At 31.3% G+C, this 12,607-nt stretch overlaps 1 long non-coding RNA gene across 1 annotated transcript; it reads left to right on the forward strand.

Moving 5' to 3' along the window:
* The first annotated feature begins 253 nt into the window (after positions 1-253).
* On the forward strand, positions 254-10,984 carry LOC145276683 (uncharacterized). Its single transcript, XR_013867992.1, has 2 exons — positions 254-391; positions 8,075-10,984. It is a non-coding gene; the product is annotated as an uncharacterized LOC145276683 (long non-coding RNA).
* Positions 10,985-12,607: the final 1,623 nt, after the last annotated feature.

The raw sequence follows: 12,607 nt of genomic DNA on the forward strand, positions 1-12,607 counted from the left end.
TTTTGTCGTTCGTCACGGTGACTTGGTCGTTTGTTTACTTAGTTCTTATTTAAATTAGTTATGTGAAATATTCACTCTAAAAAAGTAAACCTGATTTTCGCATAACAAACATATTCTTCTTTTTTTCGTACAATTACCCTTTAATTGTGTTGCATTGAACATAAGGAAAACCTCGAGAGGAAAGCAATTCGGCAGGCTTAACTAATGAACGGAATTTTACACACAAGGAACGAATTAATGATGACACCGTGTTACGGTGGGAGGATCTAGATCCATAGCTTTCCGTTTAAATTGGTCTGTTCCTCTTGAAATTTTAATTTTTAATGAATTGGACACACAAAACAGAAATCCCAACAAACCGACGAAATTTCTGCTTTGAACATTAAAAAAAGTAATTACCTTTTTTATTTATTTATTTAATTTTTTGTTCGTGGATTGAATTTCCTGGAATGAAAGGTAAGTTACTTTAAACGCCAATATCGGAATACCATGGCCAAATCACCGGTTAAAAATCGTCTGCGTCCACCAAACTTAAACATCGAATCAGAAACTCGATAACAAAACGAAGTTTATTTTTATTTTTACTAGAAAAGATGTATATTCCTATGATTATTTTAGTAAGAACGATTTGGTAAAATGTTAGAAAAAGCGTGAACGCAAATTAGTAGAAAAAATATTTTCTTGTAGATTTCGGTGTGTTGAAAAATAATCTGAAAACAGTATCCGTCGCAAATTGATAGTTTTGGTACTTGTACAATTTAATCAATACATTAAAAAATGAAAATATCGAAAAAAAGACCTATCCGTTTTGAACTGACTGAAAAAAAATTTCACTTAATTTGATCGAGTATTTTTTATTTATTTATTTATTCATTCATTTTTTTTTTTTACAGCAGAAAAACACGTTTTTATGAGAGTGCGTTGAAGCCAGCCATTACGGAATTTTTAAACATGCTACGGGGAGATAATTCCAGTTAAAGCGCTGACACCCCCTCCCCATTTTTAATAATAGCGTTTCTTCCTAAAAGTCGAACCTTTTGCTCGGTATCATAACAAATTGTTTTTTAGCTGTAAAAAAAATAACTACTTGATGAAATTAAGTGAAATTTTTTTTCGGAGAACTTTGTTCCAAAACGGATCCATACATTATAACCTTTTTTTCGATATTTTCATTTTTTTAATGTCTTCAGTAAATTGTACAAGTACCAATATTTTTGTAAGGGATTATTTTCTTTGTATAATCAGCTATAATGGCGTAAGTCGTTGATTGTGCATCGCACAGACCGAAGAGAAATCACATTTATTTTTAAAAATCAGCATTTTATTAATTTCTGTAAGTAAAAAGTAAATATCACAACACATCATTGTATTTGTTTACTGAATTTCGGTGCCTGTGTTTACATTGGTGGGGTGGAGGGGGCAGCGGCGGTGTTGTGCCCCCCCTCTGCCCCGCCAATGTAAACACAGGATTTTTGTGAAATGTTAATCATTACTCTGCACGATAAAGGTCGGCACGTTACTTATGGAAAAATGGTTACGTTTTTGTAAACCGCTCATGAAAACTGAAATTTTTAGATCAATTAAAAAGCATTAAAAACTACAAATGTCGGCACATTACTAACAGAAAAACAGTTAATTAAACTGCAGAAGCACTTGTTAAGCTATACAAGTTCTATAATTGATTCCACCCTGCCCCCAAAAAAGAACAAAAAACATAAAAATATGTTTTTTTTTGTAAACCAGTCGTGAAAACTCACTAACAGCATTATTTTTACTATTAAATGAGATGAAAACTTTATTTTATGAAGTCAGTGAAATGGCGTTTGTGCACATGCGTAATCAGCTGACTTATGCCATTATAGCTGATTTTACGAAGAAAATTATCCATTAAAAAATATTAATATCTCCGAAATTTGCGACAGATATGGTTTTCAGATTCTTTTTCAGCACACCGAAATCTACAAAAACAATATATTTTTCTACTAGTTCGAGTTTACGCTTTTTCTAACATAATACCGACGAATTTCTATTTCATTATCTTTCTTACTAATATGAAATAAAATTAATTCTTTTATTTCTTTTCATGTGTACTTGAATAAAATTCACTGAAAATAAAATAAATAAATAAAAACTCCAATTTCTTTTTGGTCAAATAATATGACAAATAAGTAATAAACAAGAATTATGTGATCTTCGCCTGAAATGAGAATTGCTTAGAATTTTAAAGCCATGACTTTTATTCAAAAATTCGCTCTTTCTATTTTCCATTAAATCTTTCTATGATTTTAAACATTTTCTCACACCCGAAGCTATTCTCTACTTCTACAAATCTACTTTCTGATCATGCATGGAGTGCTGTACTTTTGTTATACTTATACAAGTCTTTTGGTAAACGTTTAACATATTTTTAGTTGTATTTTTTTTGTCATATTTATACAAGTCTTTTGGTATTTTTACCAGTTATTTTCACTTTTATTTTCTCTAGTTTTGTAACAATGTCGATTTTTATAGAGGAATTCAGTTTTTTATCCACCAAATTTATTATTAAATTTCTAAAATTCCAAAGTACTTTTCATAAAACTATGCACAAGTGAGATATAACTAATTTTATTGTAAAATTAACTAACAATAATACTTTCATTTTATGTTTCCTTATATTTTTCAAATTTTTCTTTAAAACTGAATAAAAAATATTAAAAATCTAAAAAATACCGAAAATACCCCTCATAAATTAGTTAGTATATAACATTAAAACTAATATTATTACTTATGTGCTATTCTATCCATAAACTGATGATGATCAGGAAGTGAGTGATCATTTTACTATGAAATCTTTTGTATAAATTGAAACACTTTCCTACTATCATTGTAAAAACCGTATGCTTCTATGCTTTTAAACATCACTATTTAAAATTATTATTGTCGGATTATGAACAGAGTAGCTATATTACTCTTCTATATTTATAGAGGAGGTAAGTGCTATAATCCCACAATCTTATTCTCATCAGGTGTATATGAACTCCTGTAAAATCATGTGTCATATTTCACTAGTCAAATATCTATTACAGAGACTTTGTTAAGAGAGCTATGCTGTTATCTATGATCAACTGTAATACAGAAACACTCTGCAGTGAAGTCTCATTATGCACATCAATCTTTTTATTCGTAATTTTTACTCTAAACTTGCTTTTAAATTACCAAACACTTAACTAGTGTGTTCATCCCAAACAGTTAGTCAACATTAAACCAATTCTACCCACATTTTCCTTTTTGCTCATTAGTATCTATTTCATTCTGTAGAGAAGTATGATTGTGCACATCCAGACACCTTTCACAGCTTCAGTGCAATCGATGAGACATTTCACCAACATTTCCGATACACAACAAATTTACTCTTTTTCTACACGCTTCTTTCAATCATCGATTAACATGTTAACATGTCAAAACTTATCAGCCAACCACTGTAAAAATTCTGAATGACGTTTTGTAAACATTTATGCACTAATCTTTTTCTTATATTCAAGATTAAAGGCACTAAATCTGTTTCTAGCTTTCTGTATTTTTATGGCAAATTTTTTATGACTTGAAATCCGATTGTACAGAAACAATGCAAAAGCTGTAATTGTTCAAATTCAGCAGATGTCAGTATGTAATAACTTTAAAGAAATTAAGGGTTTACTGAATTACCTTACAATCTGTATAATACAACGAACAAGATGTTAAACTGTAAAAAAATGCATATTTCATTTTTAATTCATGGCTTATGGTAAAGAGATACATAAAATCTGATCTTCTTGATTAGAAGAACACACAACTTTGCATATTAAGTTTCATCCATTACTGAATCTCTTGAAATAATGTGCTCCATGGCTCACGTTTTATAAAGAAGTATTAAAGAAAAGTGTTTAATAAAACAAATTTCAGCAATTTAAATTTATGTAACATTGGAACTACTGATTTATTTGCATAATTGAAATGGTGTTGCGCTTCAACCGAATTGATAAAATCATAAAAAGAAAAAATCGAGTTTTAATGCTTGTTAAACTAACACTTATTTAATCTTCAAATTAAGGGGTTGAATTATAATTTTGGGATTTTGATTAACTAAAATATATATTTGAATACTGAATAAATGTATGTGAACTATTACAGATTGTTTTCTCATAATATGTGCATGTAAACAATTGATGTATATGTTGATGTATATGTAGAAGGATGTGTATGTGTGTGTGTGTGTGTATTTATGTACTTCAAAGTGTAAATAGGAAAATATTTTGCTTACTTGGTAATTTGTGTGATTTAAACATGGGTGTTCCAGTGTGTAGTAGTATTAAACGTGAGAAGAAGGATTGACATCAGTTGAATAACACAGATGACCTTTCAATACATATGACCTGTGAGAGATGGTTGATGTCAATTCGTAGGAGAAAATTACACGTTTACAATAGTCTTACCCTAATCTCCCCATGGATATGATGTTGTAAAAAGTTAATTTTGTTGGATTCTTTTATTCTCTTACTTTTATTCTCTTACTTTTATTTAACTCACATATTTATATAAGTCTATTTTTATTAAGCTCTAACTTCTTTTGAAAAATGTTTGATCTACTTTGCATTTATCAGTGTAATGTAATTTAATTGATATATATATATATATATATATATATATATATATATATATATATATATATATTTATGTATATATAAATGTAAGTTGAAAAAGTTAAGATGTTGCAGATTTACAATTTACAATATTTTATTCAAAACAAAGAAATACAAAATAAAAGTAAAAGATTCCTTATTTCATGGAGTTTCAAAAGTAGGCTCTTCTTCTCAGAGGAAAATGCTAGCAAAACGTAAGTATAGATGAGTATCTATTTTTGCTGGTTAACTCAACTTTGAAAACATTCAAGAAAGAAAATTGAAAGCAAAGTATAATTTATAGATAAAATGAAAGAGAATACTCAGCAAAGTCCAATATGTATGGTTGTAAAATCCTAGTGATATCTAAAAGTTTGCAATAGGTGGGGCTATTAGTGAGTCCAAAAAGAGTTCTGTAAAATATCCTTTAGAACATTTAAAAAATATCCGGGTTCAGAGAAGAAATGAAAAGTCCATGTAGAAAAATCCTGTAGTTAAATGTGGGAGTAAAATCCAATCCATGAAATAATAGTTCTTGTGCAGAGAGGCAAATGAAGTATTTTAAGAAAATATAGGGTTCAAATGGAAAAAGATTTAAAAAGTAAAGAACTAGATTTGAAGAGGGAAAGTTGGCAAAATAACCTTCCATGGCCAATGTAGATTGGAAAAACCAGAAAAGAGCGAAAGAATGAAACATGCAAGTAAATGGGGTCGAAGCAGAAAGGAGACATGTTTTACTATCACGCTGTTGATGTATGTACTAATAATGGAATTCAATGGGTCAGAGAAGAACGTTTAGAGAAGGTGGAGGTTAGGTAAGGGGGAGAAGGTGAAGCCTAAAGTATAAGAAGTGTCAGGTTATTTGGTGTAAGAGAAAAATAATATGAAATAATTAAGTAAACAGTAAAAGATAAATAAATATATTCAGAAAGATGTATGATTAAAAATATATGTACTCGTAAAAAATTTGATAATGTTGGCAAAAAATTTTAGACAAAAGCTTTAAGAAATAAGCCGTGTATGAAAGAACTGCTAAAATTGATAAAACGAAATTAGTGAGAAAGTAAAAATGTAAGACATTCAAATTATGTGTACCTAGTTAGAGAATAAGGTGGGTAAATGAAATATGCTGGTCTCGAGAGAATTGTAGACGAGAGGGGGAGGCTAGCAAATGTTAAAATGAGTGATGGACTAAAGTGGAAATAAATTAAAAGCTATAGAGGGATAAATGGCAATTAACATTAAAATGCGATTCAAGGGAGAGAATTGAAGAAGTAAAAGTTAAAGGTTAAACTAGGCTGAAAAGCTTCCGAGACAGCTTGTGATATCAATAATGCATTTGACCCAGGAACCATTAATGAATGTGTGGCACAACAGTGGTTCAAGAAATTTTGCAATGGTGATGAGAGACGGTCTCAGCTGGCCAACTGCTGTTGATAACAAACATTTGAAAGCCTTAATTGAAGCCAATCTTCGCAAAACCATATGAGAAGTTACTGCTAAACTCGAGATCGACTACACAACAGTCATTTGCCATTTAAAGCAAATAGAGGAGTCCAAAAAGTTGGATAAATGAGTACTGCATGAATTGAATGATAATAAAAAAAATTGTCATCTTCAGGTGTCTTCTATGCTCCTTCTGCGCAACAAAAACGACCCATATCTTGAGCAGATTTTGATGTGTGATCGGAAGTGGATATTCTATGACAACTGGCGATGTTTGGCTACGATACTCTCACTCATCCGCTATATTCACTGGACCTTTCGCCCACTGATTATCACTTTTTCAAGCATCTCGACAACTTCCTGTCCGAAAAATGCTTCAAAAGCTGAGATGATACTGAATCAACCTTCAATGACTTCATCGCTTCCAAAACTCCGGATGTCTATGCTAATGGGATGAATAAACGTGTTTTCTCATTGAAAAAAATTTGTCGATAGTAATGCGTCTTATTTCGATTAATAAAGTTTATTACAAAAGGGGTCATGATCTTTTGAGGTTGAACATAAAAAAATGACATTATTTTTGCATCAACCTAATAGTATTAAAGCACTAAGTCGAGTTCTTTAGGGCTAAAGGCAGAGAGGGGTTAGGAAAAATGTTAGCAAATGTAAGTATAGATAAGTATCTATTTTTGCTGTTAAGTTCAATTTTTGAAAAACTCCGAGAAAGAAAATTGAAAGAAAACTGGTTTATAGATAAAATTAAAGGGAATATTCAGCAAAATCCAATATGTATGTAAAAATCTTGAGATATCCAAAAGGTTGCAATAGCTGGGGAGATTAGTGAGTCCCAAAAGAGTTTTGTATCCTTTAGAATTTCTTTACAAAATCTTTGCTCCTATTACTATATATACATATATTTACGTTTCTTGTTTTTCTCTCCATGATTAAAATTACAAAAAAATTAAAGTATAATTCACTCTTGGATATGTCTTACCCAACACCTACGTTGACTTTTCCTGTGTCAAGTAAGACAACTATTATTAATATGTCCCGTATGATTTTCTAAAATTAATTAATCTAAAATATTGATAATCTAATATATAAACGGCTATATGCCTGTTGGTCTATCTATCGGTCTCCATATTTTCAAACTCTATCTCTTCTGAAACTAAAAGTTGCAGAGTAACACAAATGATAGCATTTTTTATGGGCCATTCTTTTATCAGTCTTTAGCCAGTTAAAATTGTTTTTAAGAGGTCAAAAATGGGTCATAATTGAAAAACTGTATAAACACTTTGTACATTTATCTTAGTGTTATGGCAGGATGAGCAATTCACCGCCGGAACTTTTTATCGAAAGAACATTATCACCGGTCACCGGTTGTCAGAGCTTTCCCTGGGCGGGAACACTTAAAAAACGTAACATGCTGTCTCTGTAAATATTCTCAATAAACTTCTCTATTTCTTTATTACTTCAGAACCTTTTTATCCATTTATTCCCCTGGTGGAATACCTTTCTTGAATATCTTTTTTTTACGGCTACCCACCGCAGGATATATCAACTGCCAATGAAGATGAGATACGAACTGTAAATTCATCTAAAAAAAACAACAAAAAAAAAACACGTGGTAACCGAGAACATTCTGAAAATTGTTGTTCACAAAGTTCACTTTTAATTGAAAAACTGTATAAATACTTATTATCTTAGTTTATTTTTAATTTTAATTTTTAATCAGCCTATATGCGTGTCACATTGATAACATTACCAGCTTTGAATGCTACAGTTTCGGTTTCAATTCTAGCTGATGGCACTAAATACTTTTTTTTTAAATTACGACTCTTTAATTATATATACAAACTCTTGAAAAATGAAAATATCATATTTAAGTGTATTTTATGTCTAGGCAAAGCCGACCCCCCTCCCCGCTAGTAATAAATAAACAGAATACAAATAATAAAAAATTAAATTTAAGTTATTTTTATTTGCAGATGCTCCTGATTGAACGTATCTGTTGAATTTGGATCGATCATTATTTTCTTTACTAAAAAGAAAATTATACTTTTATGTGGATGTCAACATGGAACATTTCTGTGGAGAAAGTATATCTGAGAAATATTGAAGCCAAATTATCTCAACCTAAAATAAACAATATTCTTTATACAGTATATAAATATTTTTTGCACTAACAAATATATCATACAGGTACCTATTAGAAACGAATATTATATTTTTGTAAAGTATATTGCAATTTTTTTAAAGAAAGTAGATTTAGTAAAACATTTTAGAATCCACAAAAGCGAAAATACTGGATGAAATGCCATATTCTTGAAGGCATTTTTAATAACCTTGTTTCAGAGAATACATTTTAGTGTAAAAGTATACAGTAGATAAAATCCACATTCATGGAAAATACATGGAAATCCTGGTCTGGCAGGATCAATTATGAAAACTCACACTAGTTAAAAGGAATATTTTTTCAAAGTATCAGAATGTTCTTTGTTCTGTTAAATACAGACTCACCTTAAGTAAAAGCATATTTTTGTAAAGGAATTTTATTTTTGCAAAAGAATTTTGCACTTAAAATATACTTTAGTTACAATAATGAGTACTGACACTGAGAAAAAGTCATATTCTTGCAAAGTATGTGAATATTCTTGTTCTGCTAAATCCAGTTTAGTAACACATATGAGAATACACACTGGTGAAAAGCCACATTCTTGTAAAGTATGTGGATACTCTTGTACTGTGAAATCAAATTTAGTGACACACATGAGAACTCACACTGGAGAAAAGCCATATATTTGTAAACAATGTGGATATTCATGTATTCAAAAATATAGTTTAGTTCGACATATGAATACCCACACTAAGGAAAAGCCATATTCATGTAATGTATGTGGGTATTCTTGTTCTCAGACATCACATTTGGTTAAACATATGAGAACTCACAGTGGGGAAAAGCCATATTCTTGTAAAGTATGTGAATATTCTTGTTCTTCTGAATCAAGTTTAGTGACACATATTAGAACTCACACTGGGGAAAAACCTTATTCTTGTAATTTATGTGAATATTCTTGTACTCAAAAATATAATTTAGTTAGACATATGAGTACTCACACTAAGGATAAGCCATAGTCTTGTAAAATATGTGAACATTCCTAAAATCAAGTTTATTGACACAAATGTAAATATAACAGCTGAGCAATTCTTGTAAATTAAAATGCACATTAAGTTTTTAGAGATAAAGTCACATACTTCTGGTCATAGTACATGCAATTTGCACAATGAAAACAAATCTTTAAAAATACCTTGACACAAGTCATGCAAAATAATGCTATAGCAAAATACAAACAAGGACAATTTCTATTTGCTGGAATAGCACTTGGCTATAAACTTTAGTCATAATTAATTGTTAGCCCAAGGATTGGTTAAAACATTTGTCTGCATATAAGTTAATACATTGTATGTTGTTAGTTTCTCAGCGCAAATGTCAGTAGAGATATGAATGCACTTTTTATTCAGATTAATCATATACTGAATATTTAAATAAAATAACATGAAACATTGAAAGCTCAAATAACATCTCGGCAGCAAAACTACACACTATGAGAATGGTACCTAGGTAACTCTTACTTAAACCATTAAACATAAAACTCATAAAAATCAAATGGTGGAATCTGAGGCGTATGTATGTCAGTATTCGGTTATTAAGACTTATTTTGAATCTACAAGTTAAACAATACTTAAAAAAGCAATCAGATATTTATATCACTCAAAGAAACCAAATAGTCGAATATAGGGAAACTCTTCTATATATGTCGATATTCTTTTAAATTATCAGGATTCATCTCCTTGTCATACTTTTGGTATACTGTGTTCTAACCACATGTGGTTCCCACAATCCTCTGACACCAATCAATCTGTAGTTAACAGTAAAGTGAATGCATAGAACCAAGTAAAACAAAATTCTCTCACATACCACAATATCAGTCCTGTGCAAATTCTTCACTTTCATCATCAAAGAAATCATTAAAGATTAACCTGCTGCTAGTGATAAAGAAAGGTCCACATCTGTGATTATATGCATAACTTTGAGTGAGCACTTTAAGTATAATAACTAAACCCGGACTAGTTTGAGGTGGATATTGCTTAATTAGACTAGCAATTAACACTTAAATAGAAGTGCTCCTCAACTACAAGTGAATGGCTTTCTGGGAAGACAAACGTTTCATCCAGGAAAACTAAGAATGATGCCCAACTACAATCACCTGTGAAAGTTTTTAGTTCTCTGCTGACAACAATTGTGGCATGTTCGATGATTTTATGAAATTCTTTTCCATAAGCATAAACAAGATTGTAATACTTAGATCAACTGCAGTACGGAGATGAGGATGTTAACTGAATTCAGTAAAAAACGTTTTCTAAGATGCAGTCACTGAGCGCAATATAATCCTGCCTGTTTAAGAAGGTCTGGATCTTCCCATCTCTATATCAAACCTAAGCCATCGACTCTCACATGTGCGGCAAATATGGCCTCCAACCTGAAATCATCAAGGTGGGAAAGAAGCCCTGTTCAACAACCTACATCAGCTGCTGCAGCAATGCTGAAAAGAATAAAAAGTTCCTTTGAAGAATCGTGACAAAAGTATAATTACTCTGTGCAAGAATTATTGAGTTTGTTTGCAAGAAAAATTTCTGTTTCCTTAAGCAAAATAGCTGTCTATTTTTTCAGGTTCCTGACATAATTGCATCTTCTCATGAGATTATGTAGGAAACTTGCTGTGTGACAGCAAAATTCTCAGACAATTTTCCAAACAAAAGTAGAGTATAACATATGATAGTTAATAATCAGAGGATGGAGTTTACCAAAACAAATTCATTAAATGTTTTAAACGTTTTGTAAATATTTTGCTTCCTTATTTGAAAATTAAGTTTTCAGCTATTTTTTATTTGAATAATAATTAACAGATTTGAAATACAATTATTTGATCTGCACATAACTATTCCTTCATTCATGAAAGATTGTAATCATTATTTTAATAAATATTATTTATTAATCTGATTAAAGAAAGCTCATAATAAGGAATTCGATTCCAACCTCAATAAGATCACATGGATGTTCTATTTTAAGTTTATTTTTCATATTGAAGTTCTAAAAGATTCCAGTTGTATTTTTTGTTGTCAGGAATATAATCAAAATAATAAACAGGAGTAAGACAAAACTTAACCTATTTTACTATTCTTATGGTTGTTTCCCTCTATAAATCCATCATACGAGCTGGTAGGTCTTCATCTTCCTTTGCTAACTGGAATTTCAGATTTCCTTAGCTTTGAGAAAACATTGCTTGTACACTTTTAAAGTTCATCCAACCTGGGTCTAACTCTCTTTAATGATCTTCCAAGTCACATCCGTAAATCACAATAGACATTTATGCTGACGACACTACCATCTATGGCAACATATCAAAGGCCGTAAACGACCAATTTCTCTTTGATTCTCTCTCCTCTGATCTTGAGCATGCAATACAATGGGTAAAAGTGTCTGGTTAGTTTTAATGCATCTAAAACCAAGCTTCTATCTTTACGTCAACGTTCTAATCCCCATCTGGCATTAATTGAAATTAATGGCTCTCGCCTTGGGGAGGCTCCATGTTTGGACAAGTTTCCGGGCTTGACCTTTACTCTTGATCTAAAATGGAACACATAGATCAAATCCGTTGCCAAGGTTGCTGGTAAAATGGTGGGATCTTTCTATCAGTCCAGTAGATATCTACCTGCTGATGCAATTCTGTACCTATATAAGAGCCAAGTACGTCCAAGGATGGAGTATTGTTGCCATGTCTGGTCAAGATCTGCTAGAAAGTCAGCTCTAGTCCTGTCTTCACAGAGTTCAAAATAGACTTTGTAGCCTAGCCGTTTTCTCTTCCCTGCAACCTCATTCTCACAGAAGAGACGTTGCAAGTCTGTTTCTGTTTTATCGTTATTTTCATAGCAAGTTCTCGTCTGAACTCCAATCTATGGTCCCTCCTCACCAAACAGTCACGAGAAACACTTGTCTAGCTGAAAAGACTATCAATAATTTCCCTCACTATCTGTGCTTAAACCTAAACGTAAGATTCCATGAACAAAGCTTCTTTCTTAGAACTGCATGCCTGTGGAACTGTCTTCCGTTTGCCTGCTTTTCAGTTGACTACAATATGGTAAGCTTCAAGTCCAATGTAAACAAGTTCTTGATGAGCTGTTCCTCTTAATCCAATCCAATGTACCAAATTTCCACTACTAAGGATTACTATGATATTGTCCCATTGACTACTGTACACTCTTTAAACATTATCCTCGAGTGGCCTACGGGTCTTGATAAGTGAAGATTTCTTTGTAAAAAAGTGTCGTCTGCTATCATTTCTAGAGCTGATCCCATATTCCTGTAAACTTTGTCTCTAGATGATTCAGACTATTTACAAAAATCATTTAACGGGAATGCCTATCTCTTCACTGTATTTGAGTTTGAGGTGCTCTGAAAA

Source organism: Euprymna scolopes, chromosome 5 (genome assembly GCF_053919585.1).
Source record: "Euprymna scolopes isolate OS-2025 chromosome 5, ASM5391958v1, whole genome shotgun sequence".
In the NCBI taxonomy this organism is placed as follows: Eukaryota; Metazoa; Mollusca; class Cephalopoda; order Sepiida; family Sepiolidae; genus Euprymna; species Euprymna scolopes.